The following is a 23,422-nucleotide window of genomic DNA, read 5'->3' on the forward strand; positions in this document are numbered from 1 at the left end:
CCCATTCTGTTGTGAGAAGAGCCACCTTCTACCACATTTATTCTCTGCTCTAGATGCTTGGAGGAGAGTCTCCCTCCTGCCCTATGATGTTCTTACTGTGAATGGAGAGGACGAGGATACGGCAGCATCCTTTGCAGGCAATGAGCTTTGGCAGCTGATGTTTGAAGCAAAAAAGCGGTGAGAGCGGTCACAGGTAGCTCTCGCTCAGAGGCATCTAGTGTTGAAGGGAATAGGTTAGCTAGTCTGCAGCCTGGGACTGAAACCCAGTCAAAACATGCCCTCCCAGGAGCTCTCCACTCCCATCCATCTTTGCCAGTTTCCCTTTTAAGGAGTTTCGGAGTGAGCCTGCGGAGGTTTCTGTGCAGTACAGGACAGGCAGGAAACCACAAAGTCTCCTGTGAACTGTCATGTTTGGGCCACTCAGAGTGAAGTGGAAACAGAGTTTTACTGTGAAGTTACCAAAAGCAAAGACTCGCTCATGCCAGGATGGGGTTCCTGCTGAGCTGCCACGTAGGCGAGAGCAGCCCTGGACCTCTCCCCTGGGAAAGGGCAAACCGCGATCCCAAGAGCACTGCAAGAAGGTTTAGAGCAACCACCAAACCACCTGAACTTCACAGGTTCAGATTTTTAAGTTAAAACTCAAGGTTATCCCCAGAAAGCAGTCTTTCCTACACCCAAATATATAAACTGAAGTTGAAATGTGGATCTCAGTCAAGCGCAGTGTCCCTGCCAAACTTTTCACTGGTCCCCGTTACTGCTACTGAATAGGACCCCAAGACACTGCGAGTTCACATCCTTGCCCATATGAAATCACGTCCTTTTCCATAGGACACATTCAGAAATGTGCACACATTTCCTCTTTTCCTCACCTCTGAGCTGGGAAAAAAGAGGTATTTGTGAATCAGTCATTGCTTTCTAACATGCTGAAAGCATCAGAGGACTCCCTGCTCTTTCAAACCTACTATCCTAAGTGCAATTTCAAAGTGTTTCTCTCTCCTAATATCCAGTGGCTTTTTAAAAAGCAACTAACAGCAGTGCTGGAATGGCTAATGCCTAATTAGCTAATGGGTAATGATGCTCCTGTGAATGAGGCTGACATTTCACTCTATAATTATCATCTAGCCTGATAGCACGTCCTGCAGCGGGCAGTTGTAGGTGCCTTGGGACAAGGCTAAGGAACGGGCAGGCCCGTAGCAATGCTCCCACACTGCCCTCCGAGCCACTGACACAAGCCGGGGGCACCGGCAAAGCCACAGCTGCTGCTGCCATACCCGACTGGAGCAGCACGGAAAGCTGACCACAGCTTCTGCGTGTCTGGCTTTCCCCAGACATATCCTCATTTTCCACTCCCAAGTTTATATGTATGAGCTGAAGAAGAGGAATTTAGTCATTTTTCTGGGACTTCCAGCTGCCTGGCAGCCTGCGAGCAGCCTTTGCGCAGGTCTACATGTCTGTGTCTCCATCCAGGAGGCAACAGAAGAGCTGAAGAATCATAGAATCATAGAATCATAGAATCATTGAGGTTGGAAAAGACCTCTAAGATCATCGAGTCCAACCGTCGACCCAACACCACCACCCACTAAACCATGTCCCTAAGCGCCGCATCTACACGTCTTTTAAATACTTCCAGGGATGGTGACTCCACCACTTCCCTGGGCAGCCTGGTCCAATGTTTAACCACTCTTTCAGTAAAGAAATTTTTCCTCACGTCCAAAGCCACCTTCTGCCTTGCTGGGACTTGTCATGAAGCTTCAAGGAGTAACCACTTGGTGTTACCCCCTGAGGCTGAAGACTCATACGCTGTATTAGCCCTAAAAAAGGCAAGTCCATCTCTTTGAGAAGATTTGGGGTCCAGCAAACTGTTAGGAAAGATCTGCTCATACCATGTTTTAGTCTGCAGACCACTGTGTCTTCTTTTTTCTTTTACTATGGTAAATAACAGGAGCAACTCAATTTTGTTTCTCAGGCCACCAGAGAATGACCACCAACCCGCAGGATTCAGGGGGGTTTAATTCCAGTGTGCATAAGTGCAAAATCAACCCCTCCAGAGTCGCTGCTTTGCCTTTCCCCAGCCACTGCCCTACCCACCACGCCAGGACGTCCTCTCCAAAGACGAGCCTTCAGCCTTAGGATCCACTTCAAAATCCCCATTGCCAACTGCAACTCTTAGAAAAAGATAGTCACTAGAGGGTCTCTAAGAAAAAAAACCCAAAACCCACCACTGGAAGCTTTCACCTAGTTTTCTGGAGTTTTAGGGAGGCCACCTACCTTGTGCTCCCGCAGGGGGGGGCAGCTGTTGGGGAGCTGCCCTGGGGATCTGAGCTCTGCACCTGGGCTCTCTCGCATGGACATGGCACTGGAGGATCCCTGGGCAGTCTGGTAGGTTTTTTTCCTATAAATCTCCAAATCTGTAGTTTCACGCACTGCAGGTTTGATTTTTCAGACACGCCAAGTGCTCCAAGTTAAAGAAACCTGCTGGAGCTGAACATTTCCAAGGGCAGAAAAGAGACGCTTAGAAGCCGTGACACCGAACCAGAGATGCTCATGCGCTGGGACAGCCTGCTCCAGCCCTTCCTTCAACAAATCCCCGACAACAGGACAAGACACACACTCTGCACACGTTTGCTTTTCCACTTTCATGTTTCTGCAGAAGGTGGGGAGATGTGCGAGCGCTGGCGAAGGCTGGCTTGCGTCAGAGGCCAGCGGGTATGTGTGAAAACAGGAGTTCACACAGTACAGCACTTGATTGGCAGATTAAAATAATAATAATAATAAAAACCCCCACTATTAATAAGCAGAAGGAGCACATGGAGCCCTGGGAGACACATTAGCTGTTTGAACAGGCAGATATTTCTGTCCTTCCCTCCCCGTGTAATCAACATGTATTTATTTCTTTATTTAGCTCAACACTTGCCCTTTCAGGAGAAGATAAAAGTGTCAAGATGACCCTCTTCTTATCGCACCCCGCATGAGGGAAAGCTTTGAAGATATAATATGCAGAAACACAGGGCTCTCTGGTGACTTCTCCGGATTTAATTAGCCCGACCTTCTGCGCAGATCCTGCCTCCCCCTCCAGACAGCCCTTCTCCCCCGCTCCCCAGCCGCAGACAAGCTTCTGGACTCGTCGGCAAAATAGCAGCTGCTCGAGTCCTCCGTTTAATTCGGAGCTTGGCTCTCCAAGATGAGCTAAAAAATAAAAATGCCACCCCAAAGATGGAGCTGCTTTTAGCATTATACACGAGCTGCAACTGCCAAGGAAAGTTTATCTTGGAGCCAATGTGAGCTCTGTTGCTCCAAGTTAAATATTTCCATTTAAAAAGTAGAATGAACTATACTGTGGGACTTCCAATTGCTTCCTGAAATATTAAGAAGGAATATCTTTAAACATTAATATTTTGTTACAGTGCTGAAGTCTTTCTAAGGGAGGGTTATTTTTTAGAGCTGCATATTTTTCTCTGCATAATTTGGAGCCCCTGATGTGTGCCTATAGTCTCCATTTCCAAAAGTCACTGCAACACGGTAACCCTCCTTCCAAAGCAATCAATAAAAATCCTTCATTTTTGTCTTCGCTGTTATTCTTGCTGGTAGGAGGCACATGCAAAGGACACCTGTGTTTAACCCCTTGCGGTAAGTGCACCATCATGTACTGCATCCTCAATGAGCCCAAAAGCTGAGGGCTGCCGAAAGCCAGAGCCACGTCCCTCTGCTCATTTTGGTCCATTCGCATCCACCGACACATCTGTTGTGCCGGGATGAGCGTGGACGTGCTCCCACTGCCCATCCCAGACGGACCGGCGGTGGGAGCTTCCAGCCAGCCGGGTCCTCCGCGTCCCCTGGCACGGGCTGGCAGAGCGGGGCTGTGCCGGACAGGGCACCAGCCTGCGTGGGCACTGCATCCTCAGCCCCAGCAGCTCCCAGCCCAGCAGCGTAAGTGGGTTAGGATGGGGTTAGGACAACTCCCAAAACCCCCTGCCCCGAGCTTTGCTCCACCACTGGCCCATCCATCCTCCCTGCTGCCAGGGAAGCGGCTATTGAAACGGCAGATCAGGAGAGCAGATTTAATGCTGCTTTCGTGGTAGGGAAGGGAAAAAAAAAAAAAAAAGAAAAGGAGAGATAAAAATGATGTTGCTTGCAGGCCATTTACATGTTCATTTCTCAAGAGAATGTGACACTTTATCCTTTTTCTCAAATTAACTTTTGTGTCACATGTGGAATAAAAAGAGACGGTAGACGGGAACTGAAACATAGTGAAATAAAAGACTGCGAGCCTGCATGCACGGAGCATATGTTTGTGATCTATAGGAGCCGGGGGAGGGACAGGGAGTGGAGCCCTGCTATGTCAACCATTGTTCAGCAGCTTGGTATGTTGGCTTAATCTTGCAAGGTCTCCCAGAGGTCCTTTTTTCCAGATTTTTTTCTCACCCCCCTTCAGGGCAAACAAAGTGCTTTCCTGAGCAGGCAGTTTGAGCTGCTTAACCGTTCGCGTGCTAGTCAGGAGAGCCCCCGAGGATGAAGGGCAGGTCCTCGGCCGGGACGGTCAGTTCTGGGACATCAAAGGCAGTGGAGCAGCCCCAGCGTACGGGGCTGGAGGCACGAGCTGGTCCTTGTCCGCGGGGCTGGCACAGGTTTGCACAGACACATATAAGTAGCTATGCAAACTGTAGCAGAAAGAAACTGAAAAAGGATTACAGAAAAGAGGGGGGTTTTTATGATGCACTAAGCAGGCTGACATTGTGTGACACTTGGCCAACATCACGGCTGAGCTTAAGCTCCGATTTTGCACCAACAGCATCCACGGTGCCCTGCCAAGCCATAGGACCCATCAGTTTTGCTTTCCATGGCCAACTACGTGGCCTTACCATACCTTTTTGAAGCACCCCATGGCCATTACCCTTTATCTGGTGGGACATCCTGGTCCCAAATCTGCTTTCTAAAGTGTAACTGCAAAATGAACCAAGTCCTGCACGACTGACCCGCAGTTCCAGTATCGCTGCAGTAGGCAGCCAAACCCCAGCCTGGCTGGTGGAGGCACAGGCTGGAGCATGAGACAGTCAGCGAGCAAGTCCTTAACCCAGAGAGTCCCTGACATAAGGAGGATATATTTGGTGTTAATTAGCTGTGTAACTTTTGCCTTGCTGACTTTCATCTCTGCTTGGTTTTACAGTTTGAAGTGGTTTAAAACTGGTTTTGCTGTGACCGGTGTTCCTGTAATTCTTAGGCACATGGTGAAGCAGAGGTACCAGCATCCCCGAAGGAGAGGTGGGATGTGGGGGCAATGCTCCCTGGCACGCTGCTCTTCAAGGCTGTTTGTATAAGCGTTTTAGACACCCAACAGATTTTCCTTTCACCCACACATATTAACTGAGTTGGTGTATTAAAGACTTAGTTACAAGCTGACATTGAGAAGACACTGAAGAGCTGAATGCTCTTTTCTGGCTGGTTGTGGGGAGTTTCACCCAGAGATTTTCCTTTAGGGAACAGCAAGAGTCAAGAATCACAACATGAGAGACGGTACAAGTCAGCAGTATCATCTATTGCTTCTGCAAAAAAGACTCCCCTTTTGAGTCCTTTCAGATGCTGAAGAAGGTGGCTGGATTTTCTTCAGACTTCACCAACATTTGGCCAAGAGTCACAAGTGGGCTCCCAGGGGACTGTGCTCTCTGGCCTCCCAAGAGGGGAGCCACCAGCTCCTCACCAGCCTCTCACCTGGGCATCAGACATCGTTTACAAGCAGTATTCCCCCCCTGGAAAGGGCTGGAGGGGCTCCGGGTGCAGGATCGCAGCACAGCCATCCCACTCCAGCTCCATTAACCCGTGGACCTCCATCCTGGGAGGAAGGCTCAAGTCGGCTTTTACAGCCCACTTTGCTCCTGCGTGCCCAGGGACTGCTCACAGCGCTGCTCTCCCTGCCACCGGCTCCCTTGATTTTCTGGCTCTCTCCCTGTGCTGCTCGGGGCCAGGTCTGCCAAAGCAGCAATGCAACCATTGCACCCACTCCTGCTGAATGGGCTACAACCCCCTCCCCAGGACGGTGTCTGCGCTGAGCTGTGAGCACCGGGAACAGGACTGGGGACAGCGGGACACCCAGGCAGATGGACAAAGTCAGTGCTAGTATGGCATAATGTCCTAGCCAGGAAACAGGAGGCACATAGTACAGGTAAAACTGACTTCATTCCGATTCAGAGTGAATAATCAATGATGTCACACAGGCTCTTCATTAAGAAGAAGGAGAGTCCTGGACATTTTGGGTGCCTCCTCTTCTTCCCTCATACCACCTCTCCCCAAGGTTTTGGGTTGGATAAAGGGTTACATCCTCATTTCCAACAGACACCTTCACATCTGGGGTTAGGGGAGCCCTAAGGTGGCAAACAGCTCCTGATGCGGGTCAGCAGGAGCCTTTTCATCATCTCCCGCAGCCTTAGGCCATCAGGAGCAGTTTCTCTGCTAAAGGGGACAGAAGTCAAAAATCACTAAACTTTGGGTGTGGGTGAGAAGGAGGATCAGAAATTTGCCTCTTAATTGCAGTTACCTGTAGCTTAAAAATCAAAGAGGGATTTGTTGGGGGCTGAAGGGAGATGGGGAAGAGAGAGAGCAGAACAAGAGATCATTTCCCTGTGAGATTTGGCTCCCGGCTAGCTTAAGCACAGAGCTCCACAGCTGTGCTATGGGGAAGTGCAGCCGGCTTCTCTGGGTCACATATGGTTTGGGTTTGGGGTTTTTTGGAGATGATTTTTTTTTTTTTTATTACCTCACATGCTAGTGCCCTCAGAAATCGAAGTTCACCATCCTGCCTTCACATTTCCCTTCTGCAACAGCAGAGAAAGGGTGTTACAGTTCGTGCCTCCAGCTTCACTTAAAGCTTCATAAACTATAATACCCACTTCAACTACATTATCATTCTCATTTCTGTTCAAGATGGCCCTGAAAAAGCATAAGGTGTGAGACAGCAGAAGCCTGTCTGCCCCCAAGGCATCCCCATCCCTTGCTGAATGCAATACCCTGGCTACATTTAGGATACCACGTATATATGTTTTGGGGACCTTCTAAGGTCCATCCTAGCCCCAGACCGTGTGGACTGGACACCAGTCACTGTGGCCTGGTGCTGAACAGCCCCAGTGCAGGAAACCTGTGCTGGAGGCAACAAACCTCAAGCTGCTGTTGGTTGACACACGGGGCAGGACACCCTCAGGCACAACAGGCAGCTGGGAATAATTTTGGCGCTCTAGAATTGCAATTAAACCTCAAGGGCCAGAAGTATTTAAGTACTTTGGTTCAGGGCTTTGTGGTTTCTGGGTGTGCAGCTGAAGGGACCTGGGAAACATGGATGTTTCAGTGGTGCACCCAAGGAGGGAAAGGGATGTCTGGGCTCTTTCAGAGAGATCTGAAGCATCCACATCATCACTCCAGCAGTGGGATTTATTTCACTTTGAGTATCCATAGCATATTTAGCTATATCGGAGTTTGCCACTGATCACCCGTAAGTGCCTGAGGGAGAGTGGGTATTCCCAGGACATGATCCCCCTCACCTAACAATGGACACATCACATTGGACGACAGGACTCACATCCCACATTGCCTGTTCCTCCCCAGTGCTACAGCGGGTGCAGGGCAGAGGATCCCACTCCACAGGGTCTCTTTGCCAACCTCAGCCCCAGCCTTTGGTCTGCCAGCAAAAAAAAAAAAAGCAAAATATTATTACTTGCAGTATTGAAGCTGAAGAAGTTTGAGGAGAATTTCCATTTTTGGAGAAGAAAACATACCTGCCACATCAATAACATTTTCTAGTTTGACATTTCAACTCCTTTTTGCAAAAGCTTGAAAGAAAGGAGGCCAGAGAAAAAGAAAAGCTCTCCTTCCTTGCTTCCAGCAAAATTCAAATGGACGAACCTCGCCTTTCCCACCAGCTGCAGTATATAGGTCAAGTCACGTATGTGCTCTCTGGGACAGGGCTTACAGTGTGGAAAATTGGACAGGGACAACAGGCAAGTTTCCCAATGCCCCTGCTTGGGCCATCCACCCGTTCAGGAGAAGACAACAGGACAGGGTCTGTCTCTGCGCCCGACGCCGTTGATCTGCCCACGCTCAGGACCCGCGCTGCTTCAATCACACTGCTCTAGAAAACAGCCCAAATCCTACACCAAGGAAATCACAGCTCCTCTGGTGAAAAGAAGCCACAAAATATTTAGTCCAGATCAAGTTCAACTCCTAATCAAAGACAGCTACAAAGGTAAACTCTGAGTTTAAACCAGACCTTAAATCCACAAAACACTTTTCAGCTGGATGGTGTCCTAAGAGTGGAAAGTATTAGAGGAGCTGGGGGACAGACGGCCGCGCTGGCTGTGGTTTGTGACTGCCCCGCACCGACATGTTCCCACCCCACTTATGTGGGGCAGAGGGCTTTTTGCATCTTCACCTGCTAAAAATATCCAAGGCTAGAAGTTAAAAGAAATTAAATATTTAGCAGTTGCATAAAGGCACCTTGGGATGAAAGCGTTATGGATACAAAGCTGTCATCTTATCCCTTCATCATCATATTTTTTTGTAGCAGACTTGTCTTGTTGGCAAGGCAACTTCTCTGTTTTAAACCAGCCTCATAAATCTCATTAGGATGCCTTTTTTAAAGCTGCCAATGCAAAAAAACCAGGAACAGGCACCCACTGGACACCACTCCAGGTCCCTTAGGACTCCTCTCGCCACAGCTCTCAACAGGAGCTTGTTGGACGCTTCCCATGGAGACATCTCAGGATGCCTCCCGAGATACCTACAGCAGGACCAACATGCACACCTTGCTTCACTAGAAAGGCTCCTGCTGATTTTAAACACGCATTGGGTTGCATCCAGAGTTTCCTTCCCCCCTGTAAACACAACAAAACAAACCCGTTTGCCGGCTTGTGGCCAGCAAGAGCTCTACATCGGCAAACTCGTCCGGGCTTAACTCCAGTTTATGTAGCCTGGGTGGATGAACGGGAAACGTGTTTTGCAAAACCATCGAAGTTTAGACCAGCTCTTACATGTGCAATGGCAATGGCAGCTTTTCTGGGTGTGCCACCACCAGACGCTCCCTCCACCGGGAAGGGAGGATGGGCTGACCCCTGGACATCACGGGGTCAGGTTTTTAACTGAGGTGCTTTGGTTACCTCTAGGCAGAATTAAACCAAAACACAACTGGTTTTCTTGAAGGAGAGCAGAGCTGTGGAAAACACACTTACAGTTAGGATTTTTTTTTTTTAATGCACAACGTTGTATTTCTGAGAAATCTTTAATTCAAACTGATTAAATAATGATCCCCTGTAGTGATCTACCCTTTCAAATACCCACTCAAGGAGTAATTCAGCACACTGGCAGCACAACAGGCTCGCTGTACATCTCACATGAGCTTGCAGGACTTTGACATACTCTCATAGTGGCAATGCCTCCCTCTTTAATAGCACAACCAATTTAATTTAGTGGTGGCTTTGCTTTCCCGTATACACTTTCCTTTTTCAAGCACGCCGCCTCCATGACATTTGGTGGCATCTGGCCCACAGCTGCTTCTCAGGGGGACCCATCAGCCTCTGGGGACCAGGGATATACCTCATTGTCCCGAGCAGTGGCCACCCAGCCCTGGCAGCAGAGTCCACGGCAGCTGCTACTACCCTTGCCCAAGCGCTTGGGAGGGAGGGATGGGGGTGGGGAATGGATGGATGGGGGGACGGATGGAGGGGGGGCACAGATGGAGAGGGGGACGGATGGAGGCCACGCTGCACCCCGCAGGCAGCCCAGTGCCGTTCTGCCCGCCCACATGCGTGCGCACGTGTTGTTTTACAGACAGCTGCCTCCCAAATGAACACAACCTGCTGAGCCTCTTCAGAGCTAGGAATGGCATCTTCACGCCAGATGCAGGTTTGCTGGAGACCTGATTTTTAAAGGGAGCTTGCGTCCCTCTCCCTGGAGCTTAGTGGTCACACATTGCTGAAAATGGTCCAGAAATAAGGATTTTGGGGGCAAGGGAGGGGAGTGTCTGTTTGAATGGAAACACTCTCTCCGTCCCTGGCTCCGTTGGGAGAGGGCATTTCCCGGAGGCAAAGGAGACACAACTCCACGTGGGCCCAACGCACCGGGTTTGCTCTGCAGGGCAGCTCTGCCAGTGCTCTGCCTCCTTCCTCCCCACTTGCTACGCACCGGCCACCAAGGCAAAAGGAGGCAACCTGGGCATTAAAGGGAGGAAAAAACGTTGCCACACTTCGGTTCCCGGTCTACAGCCTCTCCAAAGCCCCTGGGCCGGGACACACTCGGTGCCACTCCCAGCACTGAGGTTTCCCGTGCCCATCACAAGTCTTCCTGCAGAGGCATCAGCAGGGCTGAAGGACCATGATTTCTCTTTACTGGTGAAAGCAGTTTTTCCAGACCGTGATTGATAATGGTGCCAAGCTTGATTCATAAAGTGCATTTATGTATTTGTGCCCAGGGTCCCATTTGGGACACACAGCGCCCCTTCCCTTGCTCACAGCACGTCATGGACACGCATGTCTGATGCCAGCGGGTTTAGGAGGCATGTGCAGGGCCTGCCTGTCAGCAGAGCTCCTGAAAGGAGTTTTTTGGGAGGCCATTTATCCAGTTAAACTGAATCCAGCTCCCTCCCAGCCAGCAGCATGCCCCCCGCCCCGCAAAGGGCTTTCTGGAAGTTGCCCTCCCCCAGGTCTCCAGTGCTGCAAGGTTTAGCAGGTCCTGGGAGGCCAGGGCCACTTTTGGGGACACACTCCGGGAGACACCAGTGGGTTCACTGTTTTTCTCACCAATTTCACATGCTTGGGAGTGAGGTCAGTTATTTTCTCCCACTGACGCAGGCAGGATGTGGCTCTAGGGAGCGGAGGAGCCTGTTCCCACACTCAAGCTCCTGCCCTGTCCCACAGTATTGATACCCCACTGCAGCCGGAGCCTCGCACAGCGGTACAGAAATGCTCAAATCGAGATGTTCCTGCAAAGGCAGCCCCCAGGATTCGGGCAGGTGTCCTGCCAAAAACCCTTTACATGCTGAAACCCCAACTCCCTCTCCCCCAGTTTGCCTGTGCTTGAGCCCAAGACCATCCCTTGCTGCTTTATTTATGCTGTGCATAGAAATACCTGGCAGCGCTTGTCAGTGGATATCCACGTTCCGTCAATAACCGTGTACCTCTGCCCAATTAGTGCCACACTGCTGGTGTGCAGAAACGAGACGGCTCCCGAGCACCGGCCCCCATGGCCATGAAAGGTGGTTCAGCACGGCCCATGGCTACATAATGCATCACACCTTGCTTGCTTCCTACTGACTTAGGTTAGCTGAACCCAATGAATATTTCAATAGCCTCTGCCTGCCCAGGATACTATTAATTTTGGAGTCCCTATAATCCAATTCCTTTTCCTCCAAGTGGGTGGTGATTATTAATTTCACAAGCTATGCTTCCATCGGCTCCTTCCTAGTCCCTTGTGGCTAAGGAATATTAATCCACATTCATACTGTCATTCAGCTGCCCAGGAGACTCTGGTGTGAATAGTATTAATAATAATACCACTGCTTCACAAGTGGTTAAAGCAACTTAAAGGCGCACAGGCGGGTTGCAGAGGTCATTTGCAGAATAACACCTCAATGGTTATGCTCAGAGAAAAAAAATTATGGGGCCCAGGCAATGCTTTTTGTGGAGAATTCTCCGGGTCCTGGACCTGTTGATGCTGGTCCTGCCTTGCCAGGGCACAGACAGTCCCCTGAGAAGGTCTGCGAGGAGGAGATCAGCTGCAGCCTTGTTCCCAGACATCCCTGGCAGCCAGCAAGGAGCAAATACTTTTGTCCTTCTTTTGGGGAAATTGGGGGGGGTGGGGGGAAAAGAAATCCAAACATGATTTCTCTACTTAAAGTGCCATAATGCTCTGGAAAGTAACCACTTTTGACACCTCAACCTTATTATCAAGTTTGCTTGAATTTAAGCAATTCATTTGAGTTCTGCTGGAAGGGTGGAGAGTGGAAGGCGGCAGCTATTGCATTTCTTTGCAGAGCAAGAAAGCGTTTCTCTGTCAGCCAGGCGATACAATCAAGTATCTCATGGAGGGATTTGACAGCACATCAAGGACTTCTTCAACTTGGGGTACTAAATGGCAGAAAGATAAATAGAAAAAAAGAAAGCCAAGAAACGCAACATTAAATAATAAATAGCCCTAGAGGGGCTCCTGTTCACTAACAAGGGTCAGGGCATCCACCAACTGACAAAGAAAGGAGGGGGCAGGGGGTGAGGTAGTGCAAAGGGAACCTCAACGGATCCCAGGCTAAACATGTGGAATATCGACATCTCTGCTGGAAATCAGAGCTCAGATGCCCCTGACTGCTGGGCACTGGCAGGGCTGCCCCAGGGGCTCATGAGGAACAGAGCATCTCCACAGCCACAGAAACTCCCTAATCACCCGGTTCCTCTCTCTCAGCCAACACCTTATGTGGTCTTTCACACCAAAATAAACACAAGTGCAAGCGAGAGCCTGCCTCGCACTGTAGATTTTCGCATTCGCACAGAGGTTGTCGTACAAACCACAGTAGGAAGAGGCCCCTTTTCAAGATGGTGAAGTCCATGGCATCTGAAACCAGAGCGCATTTTGGTTTTGTTACTTCGCACTTTTGGCAGCCGAGATAGGCTGGAGACTTCACAGATGTAACTACTTTCCCAGTTTTTCCTCCTAGAAGAATGTAGCCTTCCCAAATTGTCAGCACTTCAGCCGGCACAGCCCCAGCAAACACACCGATGCAATTAAAAAAGCAGAGGAGGGAAAGATTACTCCCTCCCAGACCTTGCCCTGAAAGGTCGCAGACAAGGAATCAAATCCCAGACCTGCTGAGTCCCACTTTGGGTGGCAAACTCTTGGTTTTCCAGATGTCGCACAGCCTGGGCTGCCAGATGCCCCGAAATCCCAACCCCACAGCCCCTGCGCACACAGAGTGACTTGGCATCGCGCAGGGACCCAGCTGGGATGCATCAGCCTCGTGGCACAGATGCAGGCAGCCCCCCGCTGCTTTTTGTGCGGCGAGTTGTGGAAGTTGAGGGATGAAATCCCTGCCTGCACGAGGGCAGCTCGCTGAACTTGAGCATGTTAGAGAGGTTTGGCACAATCTGGAGACCATGAGTGGCATGGTATGAACAGCAGGAGCTGTCTGACACGCAGGGATTTCATGGGAAGGAAGGAGAGCTTTCAGCCCCTCGTTTACCCTCCCAAAGAATAAACGAACAACTCAAGGTACTCGCTGTTGTAAGTAGCCTCCCGGTAGGCATTCACTGAAAACCATCCCCTTTCTCGCTTTTCCTACCAACACGGTGAACTCGGAGCTTCTGGTCTGTTTTTTCCTCCATCCCTGCCTGCAGAGCCCAAGCAATCAACAACTAATCAGCTCCCCACCCCGGTCTGAAGCCCTTCCTTGATTTCTGTTAAAGGCCCCATCACCTGAACACTGGAGGTTTTACCATGAGCTGGTGTACCTGACCCAACGGGGCTGGAGTCAAACAGCTGCCTCTCCAGCAGAAAAGCTCTGCAAGACGGTTTAACGCAGCAGGAAGGTTTAACACCCACTTTCAGTTGGTGTTACCTGCTCTCCAAGCAGGACGAGCTTTGGCTCTGTGCCCTCAAGTCCTAGCTCTTGGGAAACCTGGACCCTGCTTGCACCTCTAAGCATTTCCAGAGCATCCCAACCCAACGCTGATACTATACCAGCAATGGTCTCATTAACCTAAGTGAGATTTTTTGTAGGGGCTCCCAGGAAGATGTGCTTCATTGAAACCACTACAAGGTTTCCAGACCTTCTCCTGGCCTTCCACCTCAAAGGAGCATCTGAACTCCGCACTGCTCATTCACACTTTGAGCTATGCGAGACATGCTTTCCCCCCCATACCATTATTTTGACAAATGGAGCTAATCTGGATGACTATATTGCTGGTATTAGTGTTTTGCATACAGTGCTCTGCTCTAAATAAGCTTAATTACAATTCATGCATGTGGCAGATTAACGGTAGGTGAAAAAAGGAAAAGTCTTAATTTTTGTACCTGTGCTGCCATACAGCAATGGGCAGACTCTTCCACCTCAGCCCTACCGGAGCGATCTCGTCCCCTGCAACCGCTACTGCAAAGACAGGGACGTGGCAGGGCACTGCGAGATGGGCTGCTGTGTCTCCCAGCGAGTACTCTAACCAATTACACATATGTAAGTACCTTGCAAATTCTTTACAGCTCCAGTAAATCAATTTTTCATACAGCAGGAGGAAGAAGTCAATGCACTGACAATAATGCCTCAAACCTTTCAGCGCTTCTCAGCACTGTGCCAGCGCGAGCTCGGAGCACTCGGGTCTGCGGTTTCCTACAGCAGCTCTCGCCTCCTTCTCCGGGTGTTGGGATGGAGCCGTGAGCTGGAGGTCACCTCAGGGCAGCAGGTTCAGGGTCCGCACATCCTGTACAAGGCATATATTTTATGACAAACAGCGGGGCCAAGTGAGAGGATAAATCTTATCTCTCCCTTTAAACCATAATTTTGCTGGTGAGTTCAGCAGAAACACAGCTGGGCACCAGGAACTCTTTTTTCCTGCACTTGACCAATACCTGAGGGAGAGGTGTTTTTCAGAAATGATTTAGAGCCTAAAATTCATTTTTTTAAAGTGATACAGGCATTTAGGAATTAAAATCACATTGAGCCTCATTTGCATTTAGGCTCTTGTATATCTAAGTAACATCTCAATAACATTTGAAGCTGATTCTGATGCTCATTTTGGGATGGAGCGGGCAAACGGAGAGCCCATGGTATCTAGAAATCCTTCTGGGGAACAAGGGGAAACAAAGCCTTTGGTCCGTAATCTGGTAACTTCGCTTGAAAGATTATTTGGAAATCCAAGGAATCTTTTAAGCCATACCTGGAGCTTTGTGAAGGTCCTATTTTAACACGGACTGCATAGACAGGCACAGACGCATTTGACTTTTTCTTCAAACCCACACGTGATCTCTGACCTGAGCCTGCACTAAGTGCTCAGCGGCACAACCGGTACGTCTCGCTGTTTTAATGGGACTTGACCCGTTTCAGGAATCTTGAAGGATGGGATACAGTGCTGGAGCTGGTCCTACAAGAAGCCTCTCCTTCTGGTTCAGGAATGTGCTAAAACTCCCTCTGAAATGACACTGCCATTCATTAGAGAGTGAGAGATTTGAACACGTCCTTAAGTGTTGGATTTAGAGATATTTAAGCAGCTGATCATTACTTCTACATGTAAAAGGCAATAAAAAGGAAAAATTAAGCCAAGAGTGATGATCTCACTTGCTTTTATTAAGGGAGCCATTAATTCTGGTGTGATGTGGGTTGATAAAGGCCTGCTCTCACACGAGCACTGCTATTGTCTGAAGCAGTCCCAGGGAAATGCTGGTTTGGCTCCAGCCTGCAAGATGTGGGGCGTAGGGGGAGATCGGGGCTGCGCTGCGCTCAGTGCGGTACGGAAGACCCAGACTCCTTCTCTGATGGGGTTTGCACTCTGAAGAGAGGAAGGGAGCAAAACTTGGAGAAATAAACTGGCTTTTTTAAACCTGTTTTGCAGGCAGGAGAGGGAGAGGTCTCAGGATTATAGAGGATGCCTGGGAAAAGCTTGAATCCAGCTGAACCCCATAGTCCTCTTTCCCCACGAAGTGGCAGAGACTTTCTTCGCAAGCCTGAGCTAATTCAGCAGTTTTACTATTGACTTGCCGTGTGGTCATAGCCCAGTTCCTATTACAAAACAGAGATTATAGTCCTAGCCCGTCTCACAGCATTAATCCACGATGGATTGCAAAGTACATTTTTGTTTGCTCTCTACAAAAACAAAACACACCGATACTACCACAACAGAAACAGCGTATGGAGAGAAAAATGCAAGAAACAACACCAGTTCCAAGAGCAGACCTTTTTCTGCTCAAGTGCACCCCGGTTTTGGCATCAAACCCAACACTTTCTTGGACTTACAGGTGTTAAGAGGTTAGGTAAACACTGGTTTACTCTGGTCTGCCCCCCTGTTGCTCTGAATCGAAATGCGCTGGTGTACGCAGCGTGTCTGACCAGAAGGGCTAAGGGGTACAGTGCCCTGCACCTCCCGCTCTCTTTGCCCGCCGAGCTGAATTAGATATAGAAACAGTTGGATGTTGTCTCCATGCCTTCCCAGTGCCTACGGTGCCAGAGGAAAACCAGACTGTTTTATTAAGCATATTACAGCAATAACACTGTCTTGTTGGGATATTTCCTGGCAGTTAACATCTTGCTGGATCGAATACCTTTGGCTTTGCCTGGGGCCCTCAGATCCCCCAGCTATTTAACTGCCAGGAAAAATACCCTCTCTGTTGGTGACTACAATTTAATTAGTGAAGCTTTTCTAAGGCATGGGATCAGGACACTTCCATTTTAAGAAACACCTTTCCCCCGCCAAGTCATCCCCAAGTGCTTTGCAAAGCACTGAAGGATGATAACAGTGGCGTGATGTCCGAGTAAGCCAGCCCAGCAAGCACCAGGTATTGTTGTCACTCACCCAGCAGGAGACGACGGGATTCCTGAGGAGGAGGTTTGTTGTCCTAAAAATTAATGTTTCGCTCTCTAAAATGTACCTTTGGTGCACTAGTCTCCTCCCAGGCAGGTTTTGCTGCATCGATCTTGTACTGATTATGGACTAAGCCAAAAGGATGCCTGTCTGATCGTAGCTGTGAAGCTGGGTGAGCCTAAGGGACCAAGGGGAGTGAAAGTCCTGCGCACCCAAAAGGGCAGCTGAGGCAAGGAAAGGCCAAGCATTTTATAAGATATTCACAACAAATCCCCACGTTGTACTGGTCTCCCAAAACTTCATTGCATTTAGTGGTAGCAAAGGAAGAAGTATGATTCTCCAGTGTGCTTTTTTTTGCTGTTAGGATTTAAGTTCCTATAGGGGAAAAAGGCATCCAAAGATTTGCTGGAGGCAAAACTCTTATTAAAACAGAGTCTGAAGAATGGGGCTGCAGCTCTGCGTGCTACCCAGGCACCGAGGAGCTCACTGTATGGAAGTGCCAAGCCCCTGCTCAGCAGACCCCAGCTTTACTCAGCACCTCACCCAGCTCTGATGCCTGTGAAGAGAGGAGCACGCACACTCCCAGCACACACGGCAGAAATTACAGAATGTATGGGACTGAAGATTATCATTTAATAGAGCTGAGCCAATCCATTCATTATTTAATGATTTAATTGATGACCACAGCGGAAAGCTGATAAAAGCACAGCCCTGGCTTATAAACCACCTTTTGCTCTATTTATTCAGTGCAGTGGCACAACATACTGAACTGAGTATATTTTAATGTAAATAGGGCATTCTTTAGCATACAGGTAATTATTGCATTTAATAACTATTGCTGCTATAGGTATCTTAGATTAATTTAGCACCACTCACAGGAAAGGGGGGAAAGTAGGGTACAAACACACAGGGGTGTGAGCAGCTGCTCCTACTAACGCACATGAATCCCTTTACCCCAGCAGAGGGGAAGGGAACACAGCAGCTGTTTTATGCTTTCCCCATCATTATATCTGTCTTTTCCCAATGCTTCTTTGCAGCACTAGTCACTGCTGTCATTAAACCATCCCAGGGTCACAACTCAGCCTCTGCGGTCACCCGCTCACAGGGCTGTCCCATCACAGCTGGCCTTGCACCTTGAGCTGCAAAAGCTATCAAACAAGTAAGAAGGAGGTGGGAGGCATAAAACACTTTGCTGATGGCAAATATGTTTTGCATTTAGGAAAGGTTCCTGGGAATGCTCTGTTGCTATTTACCTTTGTCCTTTGAGAAAACTCTGGTTCTGAGTGTTTTCCCATGCATTGCTTTCGGTGGTACAGGCTCACAACGCTGTCAGCGCAGCCAGGCAGCTGCTGCCAAGGCCTTCCAGCTCCGACCCCTTGGTGAGCAAGGAGAGCTAACACAGGGCAGGGAGGCTGCCTTCAGTCACCTCGCTGAAGCACCCTCCAGTGAAAAACTCTACTGCACTAACTCCAGGCAGCCGCCTCGATTCATCACGCCTCTCTATATCCCAGTGTGAGTGATTCCTACTTTTCCACTGCCTGAGCAAACAGCCATTATTTATCTTTGCAATAGCCCAATGGGGCTGCAGAGCAGGACATCACCCGACAGAGCAAAGAGGACCGGAGGCACCGAGAGCCCATGCAAGCTTGGTGTAACGCAGGAGGACCGCAGCAATGCAACAGCTGAAGTTGTTCCCACCCCGGCCTTCCTAAAGGAAGGTGTTAGGACACAGGGGAGTTTAAAGGCTTGTAAAACATCCTGCTGTTAAACAGGTGATGCTGCGTCAGCAAAATATTTTGAGAGCTTTGATGCTGCTCACAGCTGTGCCCAGAAGAGAGTTATTCTGCTCAGGTTATACCTTTAATGTCTCTTGTAATCTGATTTGATGTTGTGCTGACGCAGGTGTTGACAATGTCCCATCCCTCTTCCTTCTCCACCCCTGATCCTCTCCCCCTTCGGAAGTCACACACAGTTCTGCAGCCCTACTGCTGAATAAATTGCAAAACCAGGGCTCTCATCCTGCAGAAATTGGTAGGGAAATGTATTCATTAGGAAACACTGAGATTGTGTTAGACATACAGATTATGGGAACAATTTGAATGGCAATACATTTTGGCAAGATGCTATTACGTATTTATTTGCACGTGGCATAATAAAGATGACAATCAACAGATTGTGTCAGAAGCAGGGATGTTCAGAAAGGGTTTCAATTTAGCAGAAGAGCCAGCACCTTGTTAACTTCTGACATCTGAATATAGCTCCCAGATGCTCACAGGCTGCCTCGGCTAGCCTGACACACCATCTTCATTTGTCATCTTAGTTCGATGGTCAGAAAGACTTACTAACTGCTTAATGCTTCAGAGGAGAGAGGTGTAAAGGTTCCCTTGTACTTTGTAGAGTAAAAAAGTAACTGTATTTCAGCTTCCCTCCGCTCCTCCCTGCCTCAAGAGGTCCAGGTCTCCAAAGCAGAGGTGACCCTGTGACGATGCTACAGCTGGAGGAAACTGCACATCCTGCAAGCAGAGAGTCCCACCGGAGTTCCAAGGATACCAGGAAAGTCCTTTTGAGTTTGTGTGAATGGGTGACAATCACTTTTCAATTACAGACAAATGTGGATTCTCATCAGCCTGAGGTGACAATGCCGGTGGCACCTTTGTGGCCATTTTTCACAAGAAATTCTCTGTCAAACACACTCTTAGAGATGAAGGCTACTGCCATCTCACAAGTATGCTGCACGCCTCACCACAGGTACACTCCCTCATCCAGTGATGTTGTCATCACCATGGCACGTGAACGGGCGTTTTTATCTATCCTGTATCCAGCTGACATCAGTTTCTAGAGAGCAGTTCATTATGTGATACTAGATCAACATCCATGGGTTAAACCCTTGAGTGTCTGCACGTCGTTACTCACTCCAGAGTTTCCATTGGGGAAACCGAGGCACGCAACAGTTTGGCTGTCATTTTTTAAGTTATGCTAATATGAACTTTTGGTCTTTAGTAACATTCAAAGCCAAGTGAATGGAAGTCACAGGAGTCTGTCTCCTGTCCCCATGTCACCACCTCCAGCTGAGCTGGTGGTGGTGGCTCCCTGGCCAGCCAGCCCACCCTCCTTGCACCCACTCCCATCAGCAGCATCACTGTAGGAGCTCCCTGCCAGACCCAGTATTGCACCAGCTTCTTGTGTTTACATGATTTTCCAAACTTTGGGCTTGCCTTGCATAGATGTGAAGTCCTTGCTATTCCCATAGGTGTTCAAGGGAGATGAAGGTAGCATCTGATCTTCAGTCAGACTCGTTTTCTATATCCGCATGTGGGTACACCTTAAATGAGAGAAGATAATACATCAACCTATTTTACATTTCATCTTCCTAATGAATGAGGACTAAATATGAATTTCTAATTTCCACTGTTTATACAAAACCCTTTTGCTTTATTTCCTTTTGACTTTGTCTTCAGAAACCATAGGAGTTCACATAGTCTCTGGTGCCTTTATGCAACAGGAAACACAATCAAATAAGGAAATTTATGTAAACCCTGGTTTTGCAGGAGGAAGAGGTGCTGCCGTGTGCGAGTTGGCAATGAATAGGCTCTCATAATGTATTCCTCATTGCTTTCCTCTTCCTTTGCAGACAGTCAATACCCTTGAGAGAAGTTAATTAGATCCGCTTCACTCTGTTTGGTCCTACCACTCTGAGCTCTGAATACAGGGGAGAGGGAAATCCCAGCAAAGCAAATTGACTTGATTAGAGTAAGAGACCACTGAACAATCGTTTCCATTGTCCAAGATCACAGAGGATTTCACTTTAAAAGCAAGCATGAAAACGTTAAAACAATTATTTTAAAATATTTGTGCAAAATCCCAGTTCAGAAAGGGATGCGAGCGAAAACTTAAAAGGAGCCGTTTTCAAAGGCCCCAGTGTACACAATATCTTCATGGAGCTATACGCCTGCGCGTGTAGTCGTTTGAAACCACTCGCTGCAGATATTAGTATTTCTAAGTAACCATTTGCACATCAAACTAATGAAGGTGATCGTATATACAAAGCAGGCATCTAACCCGTGTGTACTTCTGGCTGTATCGCTGTAGAACTGGCTGAAGGGATTGAAAACGTACAATAAAATCACACTTCACGTAGGTTTTTTTAAAGACTGCTTAGAAAGCTGACAGCTCAGGAATACCCACTTCTGGTTTAGCTTTCCTTCCAACAGGCCATGATTTTGTCAGCCCACAATTACAGTATGCATCTACTGTATTTTAATTAGTCATCCTTCAGATATGGACTGGCCAGCTCTGAGGACAGTGATAAGGACCTACAGAACAGCTGTCTATCTAAAGCTCCCAGTTGCCTTTTTTTTTAACCAGCAAATTCTCATGAAGTCCTAAATCAGGACCCCATGGGAACGGTGCAAACATGAGTGACCTTATCAAATCCCAGCTGGCTGTTGTTGGTCTGACTACAGTTAACGCAACCGAACATCAAAATGAAGGAAACTTGTCTCAAATCATCCAGGAAATCAGTGAAAATAACTCGGATCCTGAGCTCCACCAGCCCTGCTCAGCTGCCTTTACTTCCCGAGATACACTCTTACACAGTGCAAGTCCAAAATATGCTTTATAGGGCAGAAACAGTCTTTTTCTACAGGGTCAGAGAAAAGCAAACTTCAAGGGCTTCAGCATGGTCTGAATTAAGACAGTTTTTGTCTTAGTTTTCTCAGGTAAAAAGACAAATGCATCTGGGTGTGCCCAAGGGAACAGCCCTTAGGTACCAGTGCTCATTAGGAGAGATGACCCGTGGGCAATTTTAACCAGATTTGACAGAGGGACAGAAGTCTCAGAGGCACTAAACTCCTACCAATGGTGCAACTTGGGGCATGACTTGTTGAAAAGTGTCAGCTAAAGCCCAGGCACTGTGTAACTGTCATGTGCAAGCTTGCCGGGAAAAGCCACAGGACAAATTCAGCCTCTGGGAGTACAATCCCATTAGAGACAATGAAATAAAACATCATCTGTGAGGTACAAAGTGCTCACTGGTGTTAGGAGTAAGTCACCTCATATGAGATACTCAGAGTATTTTACCAAAGTTCAATACTGGGAAGCTCTGTTATTTCTAGTCAACCCAACCAAGGTTGGAAATGGCCTTTGGGATGAATGGGAACCCAACCAATGGAAATGGCCTTTGGGATGAATGGGAACCCAACCAATGGAAATGGCCTTTGGGATGAATGGGAAAGGATGGATGTTTGCCTGTTATAAAACACCCGGCACAGACACAGAGCAAGAATTGCGTGTCCACCAGCTAAAGCTGAAGGGAGACCTTTTACTAGGAAACTACACCCCATCTCCTGCCCTGGACCGATCACTTCAGGTAAACACCATAGATTAACTCTTCGGTGGAGATGAGTTGGATGGCTCAAGAGAAAACAAATCACCTGAAAATACAATTTCATATACGCACAATATACATTTTATGGTCTCCCTTAACATCACTGTTAATTCATCACATTGGCCTGTATCTGCTGCCTCGGGGTCAGTAATGCTGCACCGCAGCAGGCAGCAGTACCAGCATGCTTCATGTACCGGCTGTAGTCCTGGCTGTTGCACTCCCTCAGTCTGCACTTTTAAGCAGAACAAAGCTGGCATCATGCTTCTCAAGGCACGTTTATTAGCTTTGCCTCTGGTTTTGGACAAAATCAATGCTTCTATAATTCACGACTGGTGCAGCAGAAGTACCTGAGGGAAGTACCAGATACTAATAGTGCTAGGATCTGTACAAACCCAAGGAAATGGGTCCAGTCCCATTGCGTTTCCAATCTATTCTGCTTGCAGTACCTTCAGTAGCACCTTTCCCTCACTTTTAAGGCAAGAAATTCTCAGCACCTGCTTTGCCTCTATTTTTCTGTACTTGTTTCCCATCAAAGCTTCATAACAGCAACACTAACCCCTCTGGGGTAGGATTAGATCCATATTTGTCTGAACCCTTATTAGCAAAAGTTTCAAAATGCCTCTTGGAGGGATTCAGTCCCAGCCCGACTGCATGCTTTCCCACTCCTTGAGAGCAAAGACTGAAGATGCTGCTCTCAGAAAGGCAACATGGCCATTGGAAGAGCTGACTGCTTGCTTTTGCTATTCCCTTTCCAGAGCCAGGCACAAATACTTATTTCAAAAGGACTGCTGAAGGGCAGTCCTTAAAAAAAACCCAAAACAAACCACTCCAAAACAGAAAGGAAAGGCTGGGTCCTCTGGAACAAACTCGATACTGAAGAACAGGGTGAAGAAGCAGCATCACCCTCAGGCTCAGCTTTGCTTTTATCAAAGGTTTTTGTTGCAGGGGATTGTTTTAGTGTTCCTGTGTTTTCTTTCTCTCTCTTTTTTTGTTTTAATAGTAAGCTATCACTTTCTTTTCTCATTGTATGCCTGCAAATCCTACCTTAGAGGAGTAGTGTTTCTGGGCAGAGGGCAATACAAAGGAGAAACAATTAGGATTATATTTTCACTTTCCACCTTGGCCTTTTAAATTTGTGCTCCCCCGTCAGGACACACTCCAATTCCCAAAGCTGATTTCCTCTAAAAACAGATCCATCCACTCTCAAGGGCATTTCAGTGTGCTGGAACCATAAATACCAGATTCAAACTGTGACGGCAGCCTCCACGCTGGCAAGACGGGGGCTGGCACCACGCAGGCACAACAAGCCTTTCCAGAGCCCCGCTTCGCATGTGGAGGTTCACGGACATCGCTTCAGCCATTCCCAAAGATGCCCTTTCATCTCTAAGGCTGACAACGTGTCATCTCTGTTCTTGGCGTGGGGTTTGTCACAAACATCACCTTTGAATTTCCATGCGATCCGCAGTCCCTGAATTAGCAGGATGCTCTTGCTTTTTGCCCTTTTCAG

This window comes from Aptenodytes patagonicus, chromosome 17, assembly GCF_965638725.1.
Source record: "Aptenodytes patagonicus chromosome 17, bAptPat1.pri.cur, whole genome shotgun sequence".
Classification (NCBI taxonomy): domain Eukaryota; kingdom Metazoa; phylum Chordata; class Aves; order Sphenisciformes; family Spheniscidae; genus Aptenodytes; species Aptenodytes patagonicus.